General features: G+C 33.7%; 1 long non-coding RNA gene across 1 annotated transcript in view; it reads left to right on the forward strand.

Moving 5' to 3' along the window:
- LOC145278093 (uncharacterized) overlaps positions 1 to 25,425 on the forward strand; it is a 172,551-nt gene that overhangs the window by 119,596 nt on the left and 27,530 nt on the right. The window lies entirely within an intron of this gene.

Genomic DNA, 25,425 nt, shown 5'->3' on the forward strand with positions numbered 1-25,425 from the left:
TTAACAATAGCCTTTAATTCTAACCCTAACACTAAACATTAGTTTTAACTCTTAACCATAACCTTAAACCCTAACTGTAACTCCTTACTTACCCCGTAACTTTAACACCAAACTTTTGGCCTAATCCTAACCCTAAATCCTACACAAGCCAGGCAATCGATAATGTTTATTTGTACCAAATATTGATGGCAGAAAGAATGTTGAATTTTATTAATAATTGCATCGCACCCTTTATTAGTCATAATACTACATATTATTTACCTTGTCACAAGAAGAGGAAAATATAATGTCTTATTCAAGAATGCAACACGAAATGAAACACTGTAACGTGCTAACAAAGTCGTAAATTGCAAAGGTCGAACATGAGAAATGTCAGTTCTGCTCGTTTGTGAATAAAAGGAATGTGATTTTGACACCGCTAATCAATGTCGCCATTTTTTTCCTATGAAGATGACAATTCGATTTGATTTTCCCGCCTTTATAAACACCGCCTAATTGAAATCCATACAATCACAAAGATTCCGTCCTAAAATTTCGCAGGAAATGAATGTTTCAATCATCCGTGCGACGACGACCATTCCTAAAAATTAGCGTGTCACCACTTCTCGTGATTCTGTTTCATGCATAGTTTTTGTTTTGTTTTTTTTGTTTTGTTTTGTTGTTTGTTTGTTTTTGTTTTTTTTTTTATTTAGGTCAGAATTTATAACTCACAGATCAAGTGAAGGTTGTCAACATTATTAGCAGGAGAAAGTGGAACTATGTTTTCTACTAAAACTTGTCCATGTATGGAGCATTATTGCCACTTTCTATCTCAGGGTCCAATGAAGGGTCTTAAATTTCATAGATCCTGCCCCATCGCCGCAATGTTGCATCTCTGTGCTTGTCTTACAAGTACTTTAATGAAATGTGCCGTGATGAACTCATAGCACTTGTGTCCCCTCAACGTACATACTCCCGATTAACCTGATAAGAAGCAAAATCGCACCCCTTTCATTATTGAGTTTCCCAGATGCCAGAAAGTTTTCTGCTCTAATAGGTTCTTCTCTGGGATTTGGAATTTTATTCCATGTTTCCTGCTTTCCAGACTGTACTTACATGCAGAAGTTTAAATGTAATGTGAAATTACACCTCGCAACTCAACTCCCCACAATTCCTTGTTAGACATGATAAAAAAAGTAAGCCTATTACGTCCAAATGGCAATATGCTTTGTTTGCGATAAAATTAGTAAAAAAAAAAAATAAAAGAGTTGAAGATGGGACGCTGAGTTGTCAGTTTGCGTTGATGACCACTTGACAACTGCAACTAATCATTCGTTGAAGTTATAACTCGGGGTTGTGGAGGACTCGTTTCAAGGTTCTAGTTAAGAATTGTTATACATTTGTATTTCTCTCCGTCTCTCATAGTTGTGTATAACGTAAAAATTTTTGCCTTTTAAATATTTCTCTGAAACTCGAAAATCTTCCACAACTTTTTACCATTTACCACCTCCCACTGCCAATGAATTCCTGCAAACATATATTGATGAATATTATTGATGAATAACATTTCCATTTGCCAAAACTTTGGAGATATTTTTATAGGAAGGCCCCTAAAGTAAACATGGTATTTTGGTGAGTGCAATTATTCCAGCCAAAAGTAGTATATTCAAATATGTTTGCATAGACAATGGATTAACAACGGGTTCCAATAAACCCACACTTTTAATGGTCTTGTGCCTAATTTTTATATTATATGTATTTTATCTTATAGCAAATAAATATTTTAAAATATTATATCTGCACTGTCCTCGCTCTAGAACTGCTAGACTTTGGAATTTTACTCCACGTTTCCTGCTTCCCTGGCTGTACTGACATGCAGAAGTTTAAATGTTATGTAAAAGGAATCTCACTAACTAATTCCCCACATTTTCCTGGGCGATTTTTTTTTTACTAAAGCAATTTTTATTTTTGTCTCATTCAAAAGAGCTGAGTATTTCTGACCTTGTGTCTAGCTTTTCGCTCATAGAACGGAAAGTAAATTAAAAATGTACTTATAGATGTTTGAGCTTAGATTAGGCACGAACTTATAACAGTTCCTCAGTGTTTGTTAGCATTTTTAGCGAAATAAACATAAATATCTGAACGCTTGTACTCTTCGTAGTATGAAACATGGTATGCAGGGAGTTCGTAACGATCAAGCTTGACCTTCAAAATGAAAATTCTTTAAATCATTTCTGCGCATATAGTTCTGCGCATGCACTGGCTTGAATTAATAAAAAATATTTTAAGCCAATCAAATTAATTTCTCTGAATTAATCAAATTTGTTGTTTTGATCCACTCGAGTGCATATTTTTTCATTTAATAAAAGTTTGATACTAAGTCCGCAACAGATTTGACATCTGCTTTAAGTCAGCTGCCCTCATTTCACTGTCGAGCATTTGGAAAACTGCATTTCTAATCTTCCGAACATACACAGTCAAAAGCATACGCACTCTGACACTAACACACACGTAGACACAACGCATTACCTCTTTCAATCTATCGTCTGCTCATCAGAGATAAAAAATATGAACTTATTAATTGTAATATTAATATCATTTCTCATTGAATTTTCTACAATGAAAACAAATAAACATTGATTCTTATTAATAACTTTTAATCAAATTGTAATAGAGATCGGACGTGCGTATGCAAATACCGGACCGCGTACGAAATAGCAACTCGGTAAGGAAGAGGAAAAAGACTATAGAAAAAAGGAAGATCACGTTAGAGACGTGTCTATGAGAGACAATAAGTGCACAGTTTAATGTCAGTGTGGGAACTGTACATACAATTATTCGCGAGGAACTGAAGATGCGGAAGTTGTAAAGTTTATGAAGTCGTTCGCATATCCATGACTGAGTGTATTAAGAAGTTTCTGTTAATCAGTTTAAATAGAAAAAAATAGGTTTTTAATACTAATGTAAGTGCGACAAAAACCGCAACCTTATATGAGTATACATAGATCATTCAGCGGAAGTGATTTACACGTTCTTTCGTGAATGTTGTGCCGGTATTTTTAAACTATATATCGCAATATTAATTTTTGTTTTTAATTTTTATTTATTTATTATTTTATTTATTATCTTATTTATTTATTTTATATTTTTCAGTGATTTCTATTTTTAAGTATTAACTTGTCTGGCGAGCTTCCAATTCAGGTGTTTTTATTAGGATTCTTTTAAAAGTATCCGCAAGTATTTTGCCTGTGGAATGACACGGACGAGTAATGTGTTCAATTACATTTGAAAAAAAAATCCGATTTTACTTTAAGTGAACTAAGTTCCGCTATCTTTTATTATTGTATTATTTTATTATTTTACTTTCAATGAATTAAGTTCCATTATCATTTATTATTTTAGCCGGTGTTGAGGATTAATTGTCTACTGGATGCGACCCATGAAAATTCTGTTCTAGATTGTCTTTAATTATATATTTCTCATGACTCAGCACTATTCTTAAAACTATACTTACCTAAAAAAATATTTTTAGTGTAGTGTATGAATAATTGAGACTTTTGAAAAAATTGTTATATGCTACCTTCATGGATTATATAAAGGATTCCGTTCAAAATTCCGAATTAGGTAAAAGTTCAACGCAATTCGCAACTGTATTTTAAATGTCGCCCTCACTTAGGATTGAACCTTAAACCCCCAGAAGCGTGTAACTTTACAACTTAGTTTTATCAAGTACTTTAACAACTACGACAGGGGTTCTGTACGAAATTCCTGAAAGATTCTCGAGTTCGACAAAAAAGATTCCCGAGTTCGGCAGAAATATTGCCAAGTGCGACAGAAATACCTGAAGAAGGTCAGAGGTTACATCCGCTGAAATCTTTAATGAGAACAGTAGTCTAAATAATTCAAATAATACAAATTATCAATCCTTGCTTCAAAAATTAAGATAAGATAAAATGCAGTATCAGAAACGGTGCTACACTTTGAGCTTTGTGTAAACTTTCGATGATCTAGTTTCTTTTTGTATTTTATGCGTATTTATGTGGTCAGTCTCCCAAAACAAGCATGTCTCAAGCACTTCTCGGAGATGAAAAATAAATCTTCGTTGAAAATATAGCCATACCCACTGACTCGAAATATTTATCAGATCAGTTTTGAAAAACTAATCTATAATATCATTTCGCTTATCTTTTTCATGCTACGCCTAGCATGTATTGCTTAGAACTTCATACGAAAGCTGACACTAATAAACGCAGAAAAAAAAACGAACGCACACACATTCACTGATGTGTGATCCTTAATACCAATCGAATAATCATAAAACCGTCTCGGTAATCGAAGATAAACACAGAGAAAATTTCATAGAGTTTTATCGAGTACTTTCCACGTGATACGGCAAATTATCAGCGTTTTTGTTCCGTTATCTTTTCTTTGTTCCACCAAACAGGTGTAATGTCATCTTTCCCATTCCGGGTCCTGAAACGAATCAATTGCAATATGTTAACTAGATTGCAAATTGTATGTTCGCGCGGGCGAAAATGTCAGTTTTGTTCGTTTGGTAATAGAAATCATCAAGAGGCTGATTTCAGTTCGCTAATCAAACGCGGCCATTTTGAGTCGGGAAGAAACTGCCAATTTTCAATTTCTCTGCCTTTATCAATACAGCTTAATTGAATCCGCACAAATAATACAACGGAAAAGACGCGGCCTTTTTTCTTTTCGTTTTTTTTTTTTTTATGTGGTCTTCGTATCTGTACCTCCCTTCATACCAATCAAGCAATGGTCGATTGATCAAGCATTTTTAGTCTTGACATTTACACGTACACACACGCGCGTGCGTGCCGCTATTTGAATATAATTTTTTGTTACTTGTGGTCTTGGTCAGTTTTGATGCGCCAAATATTCGCCTTTTTGTCGCTCGTAATTTATTTTAGGTTTAATTTGGCATGATATGGTTTGGAATGATCTGGTATGATATAGTATGGTTTGGGATGATATGATTTTATATGATATTGATATAGTTTGGTATTATATGGTTTGTTATGATTCGGGAGTATATGGTTTGGTATGGTTTAGTATGATATAGTTTGTCATGATTTTAGGATAGTATGATTTAGTATGATTTGATATGATATGGTTTGGTAGAATTTAGCATGATATGGTTTGCCATGATTTGGGATGATATGGTTTGGTGTAAAATTAGGATGATACGATTGGCATAATTTTAGTAGATAAGGTTTGACATAAATTTGGGATATAATATGATTTGGTAATTTAGGATAATTACAGTTAGGCATGATTTGGGGATGACATAGTTTGGTGTGATTTGGTAATGATATGGTTTAGTAGAAATTGAGAATGATATGGTTTGGCCATAATTTGAGCATGATATAGTTTGGCATGATTTGTGGATAGTGATGATATGGTTTGGTAATTATGGATATGGTTTAGTATGGTAGAATACGTATGGCATGCATTTGGTATGATTTGGTTAGATATCATTTGTAGGCAGTGGGTTAGGCTAGGTATGGTATAATAAGATTCGACATGATTGGGGTGTCATGATTTGGCATGCTATAGTTTGATAGAATTTTGTTTATATTTTTACATTTGTTTATTGAGAGAGAGAGAGAGAGAGAGAGAGAAAGAGAGAGCCAGAGAGCGAACGGAGAGAGAGAGAGCGAGAGCGGCTAATTGTTTTCGTTAATTACTTCTACTACAACGTTATGAAACCTCAACTTTCATGAAAATTCCTGACCTTACAAACAAAAAAGCGATACATTATTAGCGAAACGAAACCTGTTTTGTACATAAAATATTTTTATAAAAGCATTAACTCTAAAATGCTATAATATATATATATATAATATATATATATATATATATATATATATATATATATATATATATATATATATATGAAATGATAGTTCATTTTTCTAAATAAATTATTTTTATTACATTGTTTTAACGAACACTATATTTGTTTTTTATAAAATTTAGGGTTTATCACTCAAAAGTTGTTAAGAAATAATTGATTTTAAGTTATTCCGTAATAAAAAACGATAACAAATTTCTCAGTCGGCGGGGACAAAAATTGAGCAGTTATTTGTTTGTTTTTTTTTTATTTTTCTTGTTTAGTTTTTTACATTTGTTTATTGAGAGAGAGAGCAATAGAGCGAGAAAGAGAGAGAGAAGAGTTTAAATTCTTCATATGTTTTGGTTTCGGTTTCGACTATAGCTGATGGCACTTAAATTATTTATGGTTTTTTTTTTACAAATAATGTTATCAAGAATTCTTCATGAGTTTGGGTTTTGGTTTCGACTATGGCTGAAGTAACTCAAATTGTATATATATATATATATATATATATATATATATATATATATATATATATATATATATATATATATATATAGATTTGAACGTGGACTCGCGAGGTATATATACTTCACACTTCCGGTTATAAGATAGACGAATATTGGCTGAAGAGAGCTCGATAAGGATACCTTAAACGGGCCTTATTATCGGGCTTGAAACCGACGGTACCAATGACCTGTCTCAACTAACAACTTTCTGTACACAAAATATAAGTACGCTCTTAAAATTTGGATTTTCCTTTTAATTGAGCACTCTGCTGGAATTCTTTTTCCAAAAAAACTAATCATATATATATATATATATATATATATATATACTAGCAAAAGTACCCGTCGTTGATTGGGTTCAAAAACAGCATACAGAAAATGGACTCTGATTTATTAAAATATGATAGGTTATGAAAACGAAGGGTTATAAAGAGATAGCTTCGAATTCGGGAGTATCAAAACCAAAGCAAAATATGATGAAAGTAAAAATAAAATAGATAAACCCCATAATTTATTATACCATACCTGTTCACACTAAAACACTTATTACATTATTCTGCGGATCTATATTAAAAAACCTTGTTAAACTTTGTGAAATATTTCCACTCTATGGAGGTCAGGCGCTAACGAACATCCCATAATTTTATCATACCATATTTCTTCAAACTAAAACATAATTATCAAAGTATACTTACGCAGATAGATATAAATGTCTTTATTAAAGCTTGTGCCTATTTCCATTTTATGGAGGTCAAGTGCGAACGCAGACCCCACAATTTTATTATACCATCCCTATTTAAGTTAAAACATACTTATCAAAGTATTCTTATGTATATCTATATAAAAAAAAGTATTCTTATGTACATCTATATCAAAAACACTTGTAAACTTTTTTTTTTTTTCCCCATACTTTGTGGACCAGGCGCGAACGCAGACCCCACTGTGTCTCGATAAATCTTCTATCATTATATGTAATCATTTTTTTTAAAATAGTCAACCTTATAGGAGACTATTCGTGACCAGACACACAAACACACACACACTCACACACACACATTCAGCTATATATATATATATATATATATATATATATATATATATATATATATATATATATATATATATAAGTTTTTATTTTGCTTTCGGTTCAAGCTAATACACCCAAGTAAGATGGACATATTTTTTTATTTTTGAAATCGCAACTTCATAACATATAAAAATCGATAGAACATTAACTCTATAATAATATATACGAAATCTGCAAGAATTAAAATATCATATTTAAACGTAATTTACGACCGAGCTTTACCCGGCGTTCATGCTAGCTTAGATAATTACTTTTGCAGTTTTAACAAAAAAAGCTACAATAATATCAGTGTCTCCATTTACACTGACATTCTACAGAATGCTAACATCAATATATTACATATATACATATGGAATTTTCACAGGCCCCGCTAGTAATTACTATTTTGTTAAGAGATCGTATCATTATTATTATTTATTTAGAGATTGTATTATGATTATTGTTTTATTTAGAGATTGTATTATTAGTATTATTTTATTTAGAGATTGTATTATTATTATTTTATTTAGAGATTATATTATCATTATTCTTTTATTTAGAGTTCGTATTATGATTGTTATTTTATTTAGAGATCGTATTATTATTATTATTATTATTATTATTATTATTATTATTATTATTATTATTATTATTACTTAGAGATTGTATCATTATTATTAGTTTATTTAGAGACCGTATTATGATTATAATTTTATTGAAGAGATCGTATCATTATTATTATTTTATTTAGAGATCGTATTATTATTATTATTATTATTATTATTATTATTATTATTATTATTATTATTTAGAGATCGGATTATGATTATTCAATTTAAGAGGTCGTATCATTATTATTATTTTATTTAGAGGTCATATTATTATTATTATTATTGTTATCATTATTATTATTGTTGTTGTTATTATTATTATTGTTATTATTATTATTATTATTTTATTTAGAGATCGTATTATTATTAACACGTGCGTTTAACCATGGTGGTTAAACGCACGTGTTAAATTTTCCGTATACGATCTCTAATCTTGCTTGTTTTGTTAATGACGAATCGTAAATTTCGATTGGGTGCATTTTATTCTGACCATATTTTTAGTTTTGCGAATTCTACTCGGCTATGGCTGACGGAACGAGAGCATGCTACCCACGTAGATTAAAGCTCGTGCATATTCGTTAGTTCGACGGAAATATTCCAGAGTTTAACAAGATGCACGTGAAGAAAGTTGGAAGTTCATCAGTGGAAACGTCTTGGGAATAACACTCAAAATGAAAACAGTAGTCTGAATAATCCAATTAATCCAAATTATAATACCTCATCTCAAAAATTCAGAAAGAATTAAGTGTTAAGTTGCCGGAAAGCGGAACGTAAAAACTTATTTTTAATAGTTCAATATCAAGAAAACAACACCTGTGACATACATATGTATAAAATGGAAAGGGAATAAAAAAAAACGGGCAGTGTCAAACTGCCCTCTTGTCGATACAACGCACGAAAGTATTTTTTTTTTTTTTTTTTTTTTTTTTTTACTTTCTTCTCTCAACTCTCAACAAATCCTCGTGTATTCGATATTATCTTCCACCAATCGCTCTCGTTCTAAGCTGTCCAACAAAAACACTCAACCCTCATGCTTTAGAATTCGTCCCATTTAACAGTTACCAATTGTGTACATATGCAAATTATTGGCATGCGTTCACCAATGAGCGACCTAAAAAATTACGCTAGTCTTTTCTTTTCTACATTTTCTGCTTGTATCTTACAGGCTAAGCAAACACGAGGTCGTTTGCGAGAGTGATTTCTATTACAATTGGCCTTTTGACCAAGATCAAAGTGTAATATCTGTTCTTCAGATGCTGCACTTCCATGTCTTGTTCTCTTTCGGTGGAGGAGCAGTTCCTCACGACTGAGACATTTTTTATTTTTGTACCTTTTCTCCACGTTAAAAAACGACCATGGTGTCTAACTCTGTCCCGTGGGGAGACATAGTAAATAGGTACAATATGTAATATGATAGTTTCAGTTATTTCGATCCAGGGAGAATTCGCGTAGATTCGGGTAGAATTCAGGCTAGTCGATGTTATTTAGTTATGAGGGTTTGTTTTTATACTGTCACATACGACTAGTAAGCCAATTAAAGAATTATAAGTCGTATTAACGGTCCTTTTTAAACTAGATTGAGGAAAGAAAGGCCATTTGATCATATCAATTTTTAGCCAACAGTTTGTGAGAAAAATATTTTCATCGCATTTATTTTAACAGACAGTAATGTAGGGGGTTGTGGGGCAGATCGTATTATTATTATTATTATTATTATTATTATTATTATTATTATTATTATTATTATTATTATTATTATTATTATTATTATTATATCATTTCCTGGCCATTTTTTTCCAACCAACGAAATGTCAGTTGAGCATACTGCGAAAGAAAAAGCCAAAAAGAAACAGAAGAAAACATTTGCTGAAAACGCCCAAGTTAATACGACGCTAAGAAACAAACTCAGACTATCACAAATTTAGATTCTGCCTGAATATATTTCTGTCGCGACCACGAACGAACAAACTTATCATTACCCGTTCACATGGAAAGGAAAACGTCTCGAGACCACCCGAAGCTTGTATATCGCCTAACCTTTTACTAGAATAAACACACCCCGCATTATTGAACTTTATTTCGAAGTAATCCCCTGTGCCACCCATCGACATCGCGTAAGCCGAATTCTTTCTTTTGTACAATGTTTTCTGAGATTGAATGCAATCGTTTTTTCTTCATTTGCTCGTTTCGATATCAGCTAGGTTTCCTCTCCGCTTTGTATCTCCACTTGACTTTTCTTCTGTATAATATCCCCTTTTAATTATGCGGTGTTAATAAATATATACTTCAATTATACCTTGCTAATTTGTGTTGTCTCTCGCACGCTGGTCCTGTTTTCTCTTTCTATGCACGGTGTCTTAAACTGAAGAATCCCCTAATCTACAAGCCGATTTCGGATTTTATTAAATATTTTATTATCATCGTCACGTACGCGTAACCGTAGTCCCCAACGAAGGCTGAGCTCAACGATTTTGTAAAAAAATATGTCAATTGTTTTTACCATCGACAGTTTTGGTATGGTATCAATCACTTTAATTCTAATTTCTACATTTCACGAGTACATGAGTGACATATACGGCAGAATCCCGTTAACACGCCGGTTCACGTCAGAACACAGAAGTGTTGGCCAGTACCAGAATGGGTAACTATTTGGCAATACTAGGCGCTGTATGTATTCAGGTAAGCGGGCATGTATAGTACCTAAGATAGATGAACAACCCTGCTTTGCATAATTCCAAGTTGAATAAGGTGTAGCACCTGTTAGCTTCTCTGATATGCAAGGATATATAGACTTTTTCAGACATTTTGAAGGCAATATATCTAGGACGGGCTCAGTTGAAAAAAAACAAAATGGAGAGAACGAAATCGTTGGTCCTGCACAACAGTCTTCTAGTGATAATGTCACAAATAAAGCACTCACTTCTAATTTGTAATGAATTAGAACGGAAGTAGTAAGACTTAGAAAACTGTCATGGGAATATTCATTTACATCTGTTATCTGCTCTAACTGAAGATGGTGAAATAAATAAATAAGTGGAGAGAGCTATTCGTAAAATTTCTATACATTATTTAGATACATCGGACTACTGTTCTGATTTTGAGTGTGATTTTCACGTTTCGGACGATGTAATCGACCTTCTTCAGGTGTATCTTGTCGAACTCTGCAATGTTTCTGTCGATGGAATCTCGAACGGAACCCTTTATTTACTTCACGGGGGTAGCATGCTCTTGTTCCGTCAGCCATGACTTAATAGAAGTCCTAAGTAATTCACAATTTTATCTTTTTTTTTTTCGGTCGCCCAACACTGACGATTGAAACTTCAACCTTCAGGAGAATGTCACTTTTTACAATAGATTTTGACAAGTACTCTAACTGCGTCACGTGTCCTTGCGGGCAATTCTGGTACGAATTTTAGGAGCCTTAAACCTATTTTATGTCTATTTGTAAATATCACTATGTATTACTAATTATTACTATATATTAACGTATATCTATCTATCTATATATATATATATATATATATATTAATGTTTATGCTTATTACTTGTATATATTATCTATTGTTTAAAATTAATAGTTCCCATATCGTATTAATTCTGTACTAGGTCTACTTAGTAATTGGTTATTCTCCAGCATATATGCTGCTTCCTTCAGTCGTCTTACTCTCCATTCTCTCTGTCTATAATTTTTACTTCGAGTCGCCTCACTCTACACTGTTCTTCTGTCTATAATTTTTACTTCGTCCCATAATGGTAGATGGTTTCCCTTTTCCTTCCAGATATGGTAAGCTATACCAAATTTTTCAATCTCTCCACGTACTATTCTCCAAATTCCCGAGTTCGACAGAAACATTCCCGAGTTCGACAATATACACCTGAAGAATGTCGGAGGTTACATCGACTGAAACGTTGTGAAAATCACACTCAAGATTAGAACAGTAATTCGATGAATCCAAATAATACGAATAACTAATCCTCATTTCAAAAATTCAGAAACGTCAAATATAATCGTGTCCTATTCAAGCATGCAACAAATCGCCGAATCTTTGCACCTTTTGAATGGAGATTTGATTGTTGCTCTCGCTTATCAGTCTTTCTATCCTCCTGAGTCCTTCACGATAATTTGGTATGGTGACAACCTAGAAGGTTGTCACTACACTACGTGTGTTTTGCGGCTGGTGTTTCAGTTTATGGGATTTCTGGCAGTTTCAGTTCACTTTTTTTTTTTACATTTTACCCCCAAACAAGGCACATTGCCACTTTGGTGTAAGGGACTACTATCAGGGGCAACAACTACTGGTGTACTATGTAGGGATTTAGGCAGCAAGATGTCGGTTCACGTTACACTTGAACTTCTGCATGTCAGTACAGTTGGGGAAGCCTGGGATGGAATTTCAGAGTCTAGCGGTTCTGGGGAAGAAACTACTGGAGTAGAAAGACCTTTTATATCTAGAGATCTCTACAGTGTGGGGTGGGATTTAGCAGTCTGTCGGGTTTGTCGAGGGTGTTCACGTCGTGGGAGGCACAAGTGCTTGCAGTTCGTCAGAGCATTCACCACTAAAATACTTGTAGAACAGTCAGAGGGGTGCAACATATCATCGATGGGACAGAGGCTGAAGCTAAGAAGCCAGTTCAGGACTTATCAGATTTGCGACTCTCTTTTGAACCTTGTCAAGGAGCGAGAGACTAGTAGCAGATGCACCAGCCCAAATATGACAGCAATACTCCATACATGGGTGAATGGTGGCCCTATAGAGGTACAGGATACTTTCGGGTGTTAGTAGTTTCCTAGCGGGGTAGAGAGAGCCCACCTTCCTTTCAGCGGCCATGGCAATGCTTTCAATGTAATTGTTCCAACTCATGTTTCCTGTGAACGTTGGGCCAAGCAGTTTGAAAGATGTACTCACAGATAAAGAGTCGCTGGCCATTGCTATAGGTGGTAGAGAAGGTTTCTTGTAATTATTGAATGAAACTAGTTTAGCCTTGGCTGCATTGAACGTGACCATCCATTTTTGTCCCCATTTCACTACAGATTGGAGGTCATCTTCTAGTGTTTCTGCCATTTCTTTAGATATGTGTTCATTTGTTTTCCTGTCGTGCCTGTTATAGAGTGTGGTGTCATCAGCATATATAACCATCTCAGAGGCAATTTTATCGGGGAGGTCATTTATGAATATCAGGAACAATAGAGGTCCAAGGATAGATCCTTGGGGCACTCCCGCATTTATATCATATTGTTTAGATGTACGACCGTCGAGGACAACCTGGATTTTTCTCTTATCTAAGAAGGATGTAATTATGTAAAGTATTCTACCAGTGATACCGTATGATCTAATTTTCCTGACGAGCCCCTCATGCCATACCCTGTCAAAAGCTTTAGATATATCTAGGGCTACCGCTCTGCCCTCCCCCGTCTGTCTAGTGAATGGTGTATACGTTCAAAGATTACAGTTAGGATGTCTGCTGTGGAACGGGCTTGTCTAAATCCATATTGTTGGTCAGTCAAAAGTTTAGGATCCGTAAGGTGATGGACTAGAGCATGGTTAATTAAGGCTTCAAATATTTTGGCAAAAAGTGGGAGGAGACTAATGGGGCGATTGTTGTAGAGTTTGGAGAGAACTGGAGCTAATTCAGCTGAGCACTTTTTTAATAGCACAGCTGGGATAAGATCGGGTCCACATGCTTTTGAAGTGTCAAGGATTTTTATGATAGTATGCACCTGAGCTGAGGTGATTTTCAGATCGTCTAACGTGGCGTTTGTCCGCCTAGGAAAGTCAGGAGGTGGTTAGAAGGGTCCAGTGTGGAGTTTGAGGCAAACCGACTGGCAAGCATATTAGCCTTCTCAGTTGCTGAGCAAACAACCTCGTGATTGTTGGTTAGTAGGTGAATTGTTGATTGTCCGTTATTTACTACACGAGATTTTCCAGAAGTCACGAGTTCCTAGTTTTTGTGCTTCGATGCGTTTTTTAGTGGTTTCCGTAAATTCTCTCTTAGCTGTCGCTATTTCTTTCTTAACGTTACTTCTAGCTTCTATATACTTCTGTCTGTTTGAAATGGACTTATGTCGGTTAAATCTACGGTATGCATGCTACCTTTGAGCAATGGCAGTTGCGCAAGTCGAAGTAAACCATTGGGGAGAGTGGGACTTGCTATAAAATTTCCGCATGGGAACATGCGCTTCGATTGCAGTTTTGAACCATTCAGTGGTCTCATTTGCGCACTGTTCAGCAGGAAGAGAAAAAATATTTCCCCATGGGACATCTCTGATAAGATCTCTGATGGCTTCCCGGTCAGCCTCTTTATAATATCTCGTTTTGAGCAACGGCTCTTCAGTTTTGGCGTTGGGTTTAGGGCGATTTCAACCATTATCATTGCGTGATCAGAGTTCCCAAGTGGGTTGTCGGCATTCGTTATACAATCATCGGGAACTGTGGTAAAAAACAGATCTAGAAGTGATGCGTGTTGTTCTTCCTGGTCAGGGAAACGAGTTGGAAACGTAACAATTTGTGATAGGGAGTGAGATATAGAGAAGATATAAGTTGTGCTGCTCGCTGCATCTGTGTAAGTAGAGAATCCAAGCCAGTTTTTGTGGTGGACATTAAAGTCACCAAATACATGTACTTGTGCGCTAGTGTCGAGGGAGAGTGCTGTGTCTATGCTGTCAGGGACTTTGTTTATTATGGAGCAGTGCTGGGTCGAAGGAGAGCGATAGAGAAAATAAAAGTAGCTAATGTTGTGTTGTATGTTTAGTCTAAAGCACATAAAGGCTTGATCATCCGATTCTAGGCTTGTTTAGGCTTGTTAAGGGAAGGTTATTACGAATTTAAACTCCAAGTCCGTGCATGTGTTTGTCAGAGTCCTTACGGCAGAGTGGGAGATAGCCAGGCATGTTAATGTAGTTAGAGGGAAAGGAGAAGTGTAGGTTAGTCTCACTTAGTGCTAAGATATCCGGGTTATTTGTTAGGAGAAATGCTTCAACATCAGCTAAATTAGTTCTAAGCCCACGGATATTTGTGAATTCATACCTCAAGGGAGGAGGCAAGTTGGATTTGTTTGACCCTAAGCCTGGTTTAAGCTTTTTTTTTTATTGTACTGTCGTCATATTTATTAAAGAGTTTCAGTTTAGGTAAAGGGGAGTTGAACAAGAGGTTATGCAGAGCATCAGACGTGCATCACAAGTAGACCATCAGCTGACCTTTCTTTGATTAGGATTGTGGCCTCAGGAAAGCCCACCGGGGATGAGTGCAGGGTCCCTTTCCATGCGCAACATGGCACTACAAACATCCCGATATTATACAGCTGTTGATGGAGCAGCCGTTCTAAGCGCTACCAAAGAGTTAGGGCTCCTGTACTACCAGTCGGAAACAGCAGCCAGGAACTGTCAATCCGGTATCCTCAACCCATCAGAAGGTCAACCCAATCTAATTGCTCAGGCATATATGGTATTCAAGCACTCCCAAGTGGCCAGTTTTAGGAGTGGGGTGTGTCGAGAGTGGGGAAAACGGCGTTCGTTGCCCTAGACAAGAAACAAAATCTACCACTGGGTGTTTCTGTCGAATCACTATGATAGTGTCTCTGCGCCTGGCTAATAGGCAAAGAAGGAGTATGGAAGCCGAGCGATAGACAGAGCCTATCTACTCCTTAAGCAGTTTAGGTTTGCAATCCGGTAATTTGTTTGAGTCACCAGCTCTCGGAAGGTTGTCATCCAAGACTGAAGAGGCCTCCCACCCCTTTGGTTTAGTTTCAGAGTTTACTTTCTCCTAGACGGATAATCTGGGAAGATCTACTGGGTCCGTCAGCACTAAGAGGGTTTGCTCCGCGCCTGGGTTCTAATCCAGGTATTTCTGCGACCCCGTATAGTTAGTTAATGTTACTGGGTTAGTTTGTAGAGGTTATATATCTGCTGAATAATTACACTCCTCAAAGTGATTTAGGGACTTTGCTACTTCATTGTTACTGGATAAAGGGGGTGAGTGGAGCTCATACAGTGTAAGCAACTATGATTGTAAGAAGGCTTGTTAGAAAGGAGATAATGTGGTTTGAGGCTTTCCTTTTATATTTTTTTTATTTATGTTAGCTTAGGTCTAGGATAACGTTACAGTATGAGTAGGTATTAAGAATTGAACTACGAGTTATGTGCCCAAACTATATATATATATATATATATATATATATATATATATATATATATATATATATTGGATTCGTGTGTTGTTATTCTTTAAAATTTATTTTATACAACAACCGGCAATGGTATAACCAATTGACATATTTTTACAAAATCGCAGATTATCATCATGCTTAACATTTTTTGGAAACTACGGTTACGCGCACTTGACAATGATAATAAAATATTTTTTTAAATCCGAAATCGGCTCGTAGATTCCTTTGTTCCAATGTTAAAACACAAAGAAAGGGAATTCTTTTTTCTTTTATTTCAACGTCAACTTACTTGTGAGTAAGTAAAGTTCGTTCGTTATGTTAGTTGGTTTTCGCATTCAATGGGTTTTCTTGGCATTTCGACCATATTTGTAATTACTGTGTAATTTGTTCTGTTTTCTGACACGTTCAATATGCTTGCTTAGTAAGTCTGCGTCCTTGATCTTCACTTTGTGAAATGCTGGAACAACGAACTATTTGATTTGGTCATTGTTTTCTGTTTTTTCGCTTATTATTCAGTCTTGTTGCTTGTATGATTTTTATGCGTGTACTTCTATTTTGACCCTATTCGTTTTCTAATATTATCTTCTCTATGCGGATGCTGTTTTGTATGCGTGTCAAAAAGGTAAGCATTCTCAGTAAATTGATCTTTTCGGCTTAATACATAATACATTCTGATTAGCTTTTTTTCATTTCCTTACTAAAGTGTCATTTTCGTAGCCATGTTTATGTATTTTCAGGTTTCACTTGTATAGGCAGTCTTATACATCGTCCGTGTAGCTTTTTTGTTTCTTTTTTTTTTTCTTGCTTTTTATAGTTCACTTTCCCTACTTTTGTATGGTTTGACTTGAAATGAGCAGAAAACGGTGCTGGGCCAAAAAGGCGACCGGATACAATATACTTACTTGTAATTTCGTTTTCGGTTAAAAAGAGTACGATACAAAAGAAAGTTTTAAAACAGCCTCTTTCAATTTTTATTTATTTCGGAAGAATTTTAAATATTTTCTTTTAAATTTTTTTCATTATAAAAATATTTAATAAAATTTATTACAAATTAAAAATATGTGATGAAACTGAATTTATTTCAGATAGTCTGTATTCTTTGTTTCTTTTAGCAAAGATTTTTATAAAAAATTGTAGTCACAAGCTTTCTATAACTCTAAAACAATATTTTATGAAATTGTAATTATAAAGCAATATTTTATGAAATTGCAATTATAAAACAATAGTTTATGAAATTGTAATTATAAAACAATATTTTATGAAATTGTAATTTATAAAATAATATTTTATAAAATTGTAATTTATAAAACAATATTTTGTGAAATTGTAATTATAAAACAATATTTTATGAAATTGTAATTTATAAAACAGTATTTTATGAAATTGTAATTTATAAAACAGTATTTTATGAAATTGTAATTCATAAAACAGTATTTTATGAAATTGTAATTATGAAACAATATTTTATGAAATTGTAATTTATAAAATAATATTTTATTAAATTTTAATTATAAAACGATATTTTATGAAATTTTAATTATAAAACAATATTTCATGAAATTGTAATTTATAAAACAATATTTTATGAAATTGTCATTTATACAACAATATTTTATGAAATTGTAATTATAAAACAATATTTTATGAAATTGTAATTATAAAACAATATTTTATGAAATTGTAATTATAAAATAATATAGTATGAAATCGTAATTTATAAAACAATATTTTATGAAATTGCAATTATAAAACGATATTTTATGAAATTGTAATTATAAAACAATTTTTTATGAAATTGTAATTTATAAAATGATAGTTTATGAAATTGTAATTTATAAAATAATATTTTATGAAATTGTAATTTATAAAATAATATTTTGTGAAATTGTAATTATAAAACAATATTTTATGAAATTGTAATTTATAAAACAGTATTTTATGAAATTGAATTATAAAACAATATTTTATGAAATTGTTATTATAAAACAATATTTTATGAAATTGTAATTTATAAAACAGTATTTTATGAAATTGTAATTTATAAAACAGTATTTTATGAAATTGTAATTCATAAAACAGTATTTTATGAAATTGTAATTATGAAACAATATTTTATGAAATTGTAATTTATAAAACAGTATTTTATGAAATTGTAATTATAAAACAATAGTTTATAAAATTTCAATTATAAAACAATATTTCATGAAATTGTAATTTATAAAACAATATTTTATGAAATTGTCATTTATACAACAATATTTTATGAAATTGTAATTATAAAACAATATTTTATGAAATTGTAATTATAAAACAATATTTTATGAAATTGTAATTATAAAATAATATATTATGAAATCGTAATTTATAAAACAATATTTTATGAAATTGCAATTATAAAACGATATTTTATGAAATTGTAATTATAAAACAATTTTTTATGAAATTGTAATTTATAAAATGATAGTTTATGAAATTGTAATTTATAAAATAATATTTTATGAAATTGTAATTTATAAAATAATATTTTGTGAAATTGTAATTATAAAACAATATTTTATGAAATTGTAATTTATAAAACAGTATTTTATGAAATTGAATTATAAAACAATATTTTATGAATTTGTTATTATAAAACAATATTTTATGAAATTGTAATTTATAAAATAATATTTTATGAAATTGTAATTATAAAACAATATTTTATGAAATTGTAATTATAAAACAATATTTTATTAAATTGCAATTTATAAAATAATATTTTATGAAAATGTAATTTATAAAATAATATTTTATGAAATTGTAATTTATAAAATAATATTTTATGAAATTGTAATTATAAAACAATATTTTATGAAATTGTAATTTATAAAATAATAGTTTATGAAATTGTAATTTATAAAACAATATTTTATGAAAATGTAATTATAAAACTATATTTTATGAAATTGTAATTTATAAAACAATATTTTATGAAATTGTAATTTATAAAACAATATTTTATGAAATTGTAATTTATAAAATGATATTTTATGAAAATGTAATTTATAAAATAATATTTTATGAAATTGTGATTTAAAAAAATATTTTATGAAATTGTGATTTATAAAATAATATTTATGAAACTGTGATTTATAAAACAATAGCTTATGAAATTATAACTTATAAAATAATATTTCATGAAATTGTGATTTATAAAAATATTTAATGAAATTATGATTTATAAAACAATAGTTTATGAAATTGTAATTTATATAATAATATTTTATGAAATTTTGATTCATAAAAATATTTTATGAAATTGTGATTTATAAAAATATTTTATGAAATTTTGATTTATAAAAATAATATTTTATGAAATTGTTATTTATAAATATATTTTATGAAATTGTGATTTAAAAATAATATTTTATGAGATTCTGATTTATTAAAATAATATTTACGAAATTGTGATTTATAAAAATGATATTTATGAAATTGTGATTTATAAAAATAATATTTTATGAAATTGTAATTTATAAAATTACATTTTATGAGATTGTAATTTATAAAACAATATTTAATAAAATTTTGATTGATAAAAATAATATTAATGAAATTGTGATTTATAAAAATAATATTTTATGAAATTGTGATTTATAAATGTTGTTGACCCGTGCTAGAGGTCAGAAATTAAAGAAACCACAAGTAGTGTAAAGTGTATGAAATATAACATGTATTTATCATAAAGAATACAGGAGCCACTAAAGTGATATGAGAGGAACGTGTTCATAGCATGTGGATGAATGTCTCCATTTAGTCTCTGAAATCAGTGGTATTCATAGGACTGGTTTATTCCATTCAGTTCTTAAATAGGGGTGATCTGTACCCCCACAGCACCCCCTCCAGAGCTTTCCATTCCTCTGGGATGATCGTATAGCTCTTTTTTCCGGGATTGATCTATATCAGGTCGGTTATTTTTCTTTTTCTAGAGGACCAGCGTTGTCCGGCTGTTTGTGGTGTTACCAAGTCGAACGTGTAATATATCTTGTCTATTACCTCTTGTTCAGCAGGAGGTTTTTTTCGTCATCTGTGATGCGTTTCCGAATTTGGTTTAAATGCTTTTTGTGAGTAAATCTTAGACCTTCTATAATGTAAACAATTCGCCCGATCCTTTTCTGGACCTTTCCTAGTTCCCACATCGTACTATTATTTTTGTGTACCTGGAAAAATACCTTTTCACCAGGTAAATACCTCTTTTTAGGAACTTTTGGCAAAAGTTTCTCGAAGACCGGCCTAATTTTCCTTGCGAACATTAACTCTACTAGCGATATCTTCGATTGAGTTCTTTCATTAGGCGTAATTCGGTAAACTTGTAAAAACTTTCTAAGGGCGTTCCTTTAGCCTTCTTCAGGACTCTTTTCAACGTGTCTGCAAACCTCTCTGCCTAACCATTCGATCGCGGATGATAGGTTGGCATTGTTATGTGGTTAACATAGAAATCCTCACAGAAGCTTTTAAAATCTGCTGAAGTGAATTGTGTTCCATTGTCTGACACTAGACAATCAACCACACCAAACCTAGCGAATAATATGTGAAGAGTGCTGATTGTAAAATCCGTCGTTGGATTTTTACATGGAAATACCTCAGGTCATTTTGAAAAACTATCTACTACTATTAAATAATAGTTTCCATCCAGTGGGTCTGCGTAATCTACGTGTATTCTTTGTCATGGGTGGTCCGCTGAAGGCCACGGGCTAAATTGTATTGGGGACGCTTTTGCAGCCAATGCGCATCCATTACACGACTTTACCGTGCCTTCTATATCGGTGTCCATACTCTTCCAGTAAATGTAGAACTTTATGAAGTTCTTCATTCGCGTAGCCCCAGGGTGCCCCGTATAGAAATCTTTTAGAATTTTCTTTTGTAGTGTAGCTGGGATTACTATTCTTTCTCGGTACAACAGTGCCTCATTGCACATAGAATAAGCTTCCGCCGCCGATTGAACCGATTGAATTTTTTGTTTAATTTCTTTGATGAAACTATCTTCTTCAGCCTCCCTTATTATATCTTCGAAAGTCACTGGTAGTTTCTTGATCGTATTAGTATTTGTGTATAATCCTTTTCACTTTGTAGTGACGCTATACTGTGTCTTCCAGCCGGTCCCTTGATTTTGGGATTAATTGCGACAATCCGTCTGCGTGACGTAACTTCGCAGATGTAAAAAATGGCATGCTGAAATCGTAATTCAGTAGAATGGTCCCCCATTTTTGCAGTCTGTTGGCTGTGTAACTTGTCAGACCTTTTTTTTTAGAGCCAAAGATGATTATAAGCGGCTTATGGTCAGTTTGAAATTTAAATTTACGACCGTGTAAAAATCGGCGGAATTTTGTACCACCGAATATGATCCTCGGTGCTTCCTTTTCGGTTTAGGAGTAATTCTTCTCGGCAAGCAGTAAAGTTCTTGACGCATGGGTGATCGGTTTAGTGACCCATCAGGAATCTTGTGCAGAATGCACACCTCGATCCCATAAGAACTTGCGTCAGTTGCGACAATAATCTCTTGTTTCGGATTGAAATGAGTCAGGGATAAATCAGACGTTAATACATCTTTTAATTTCTTAAACGCTTCCTGACACTCAGGCGTCCAGACCCATTTTTTGTCCTTTTTTAATAGTGCGATTTCTTTTTCTGACTTTTTTTTCAACCGGGCGTTTCTTTCTAGAGTGTTTTTTTTTTTTTTTCAAACGTGCGTGTTTCTATATTTTTCAGTTCTGTCTTTCTTTCTTTTTTTTTCTAATGTTTCTGTCTGTCTGTCCCTTTCTTATTACATCTTTTCTCCGGAGTTCGTCGTGGAAATACTCTTTTTTCTCCTGTCTTTGTTTTTGTGTCCGTGGTAACAACAAAAAAAATAAGAATAAGAAATATTAAGTCTCACCCTTTCTTTTCGAGTCGATATCCTTGTCGCAGTCACCAATAATGTAACACCTTTTCTGATGAAGTTGGCTAGGGCCCTTTTTGTCTGGAAACCTCGGCACAGATCGTCTATTTCTTCTCAGAGGGTCGTTACATTGAATGTTGTATGCTGAAAGTGAATATCAAAGCAGAAAGAAAAACAAAATTAATTCACGAACTTATTTACAAGTTTTTTACAATTATGGTTCAGTTCTTAGTAATTTTATGAAATTGTGATTTATATATATATATTTAATGAAATGGTGATTTATTAAAATGATATTTAATGAAATTGGTCTTTCTCTTGCACTCTGGTATCGAAATGGCAATCCATGTCAATGATTGGGCATGTTTTCTTGTTTTTATTTAGTAAAATTATGTCGTGTTCGGAATGTTCAAGGACCTTATCAGTTTGTATACGCTTGTCCCAAAGATATTTGACATTGTCGTTTTCCTATACCACTTCTGGTTCATGCTCATAATACTTCTGATTGTGGTCTATTCCATAGAGTTTGCGCGTATTCCAGCGTATGAGCTGAGCGACTTTAGTAGTAGTAGTAGTAGTAGTAGTAGTAGTAGTAGTAGTAGTAGTAGTAATTAATCATTAATCGGGATGTTTGTAGTGCCATGTCGCGCATGGAAAGGGACCCTGCACTCATCCCCGGTGGGCTTTCCTGAGGCCACAATCCTGTGGGTGAGGACAGCTGATGGTCTACTTGTATTGCATGTCTGGTATTCTGCACAACCACTAGTCCAGCACCCCCTCACTCACTCACCCTAACTGAAACTTTTAAAATAAATAAAATGAAATGACAGCTCCAGCAAAAGTTACGTTTAAACCAGGACCAAACTCAAAAAAAAACCCAACCTGCCTCCTCCCTTGAGACTTGCATTTACTAATATCCGCGAGCTTAAAATTAACTTAGATGATGTTGAGTCATTTCTCCTTGTAAACATCCCGAATATCTTAGCATTAAGTGAAACTAACCTTCACTCCTCCATTCCCTCTAACCACTTTAACATGCCTGGTTATCTCCCGAGTAAGGACTCGGACAAACATATGCATGGGCTTGGAGTCTATATTCGTAACACCCTCCCCCTGACTAGAGAAATAAAACTAGAATCAGACAACCAGGCCTTTATGTGCTTTAGACTAAATATGCAACACAATATTAGCTACTTGTATGTTCTCTACGGCTATCCCTCAACCCAAGAACGTCCCCTAATAAACAAAGTCTCAGACAGCATAAATATAACACTCTCCCTCGATACTAGCGTACAGGTACATGTATTTGGTGACTTCAATGTCTACCGCAGTAACTGGCTAGGATTCTATAATTACACAGACGTAGCTGGTAGCACAACACATAGCTTCTCTACATCCCATTTCCTATTTCAGATGGTTACATTTCCGACACGTTTCCCAGACCAGCAAGATCAACATGCCTCACTTCTAGATCTCTTTCTAACAACGGTTCCCGATGATTGTACAATAAATGCCCACAGCCCACTCGGGAATGCTGATCACGCTGTGATAATGGTAGAAATCAGCCTAAATTCTCGCCCTAAAACTTAAGACCCACAACAACAAGGTATTATAAAAAGGCTGATTGGGAAACCATCAGGGAACTCATCAGAGGTGCCCCAAAATATCTTTACTCTTCCAGCCGAACAGTGTGCAAATGAGACCACTGAATGGTTCAAAACTGCAATTGAAGCACATGTTCCCACACGGAAATTCTATAGCAAGCCCCACTCTCCCCAATGGTTTACTTATTCTTGTGCAGCTGCCATTTGTCAAAGGCAGCATGCGTTCCGCAGATTCAACCGATATAAGTCCAGCTCAAATAAACAGAATTATATAGAAGCTAGAAATAATTGTAAGAGAGTGATAGAGACAGCTCAGACAGATTACTCTGAAACCACCAGAAAACGCATCGAAACAGAGAAATTAGGAACCCGGGATTTTTGGAAAATCTACAACAGCGTAGTAACTAATAGGCAGTCAACAATTCCCCCACCATCAAACAATCATGAGGTTGCTTGCACAGCAACTGACAAGACTAATCTGCTTGCCATTCGGTTAGCCTCAAACTCCACACTGGACCCGGTACACCACTCCCTCCCTTATTTTCCTCTGCGAACAGACGCCATACTAGACGATTTGAAAATCACCCCTTCTCAGGTACATGCTATCATAAAAAACTTAGACACCTCAAAAGCATGTGGACCAGATCTTGCTGTGCTATTAAACAAATGCCGGCTGTGCTATTAAAAAAATGCTCTGCCGAGGTTGCTCCAGTTCTCTCCAAACTTTATAATAAATGCCTTAACGAATCTTGCTTTCCAGACTGCTGGAAAACCGCTTCTGTGGTACCAGTCTTCAAGAATTCTGGTGAAAGAACTGACCCACTAAATTATCGCCCCATTAGCCTCCTCCCGCTTTTCGCCAAGATATTTGAGTCCTTAGTTAATCAAGCCCTAGTCCAGCACCTAACAGCTACTAAACTCTTGACTGACAAACAATATGGATTCAGGCAAGCCCGTTCAACAGCAGTTATCTTAACTGTAGTTTCTGAACGTATATACCGTTCATTGGACAAAACAGGGGAGGGTAGAACGGTAGCCCTTGATATATCTAAAGCTTTTGACAGGGTATGGCACGATTGTCTTCTAAGGAAAATTAGATCATATGGAATCACTGGAAGAATTCATAATGTAATTAAATCCTTCTTAAGTAAGAGAAAAATCCAAGTTGTCCTCGACGGTCGTACATCTAAACAATATGACATAAATGCGGGAGTACCTCAGGGGGTCTATCCTTGGACCTCTATTATTCCTGATATTCATAAATGGCCTCCCTGATAAAATTGTTTCGGAGATGGGTATATTTGCCGATGACACTACTCTCTATAACAGATATGAGGGGAAAATAAATGAACACGTATCCAAGAAAATGTCAGAAACACTAGAGGATGATCTTCAATCTGTAGTGGAATGGGGACAAAAACGGATGGTCACATTCAATGCTGCTAAGACTAAGCTTGTTTCCTTCAATAACTACAAAAACCTTCTCTACCACCAATAGCAATGGCCAAGAACACATTGCCTGAAAGTACTTCTTTTAAACTCCTCGGCCTAACGTTTACAGGGAATGTGAACTGGAATAGATACATTGAGAGCATTGCCAAGGCTGCTGCAATGAAGGTTGGCTCCCTCTACCGTGCTAGAAAACTACTTACGCCTGAAAGTATCCTGTACCTCTATAAGGCAACCATTCGCCCATGTATGGAGTACTGTTGTCACATC

This window comes from Euprymna scolopes, chromosome 6 (genome assembly GCF_053919585.1).
Source record: "Euprymna scolopes isolate OS-2025 chromosome 6, ASM5391958v1, whole genome shotgun sequence".
Taxonomy (NCBI): Eukaryota; Metazoa; Mollusca; class Cephalopoda; order Sepiida; family Sepiolidae; genus Euprymna; species Euprymna scolopes.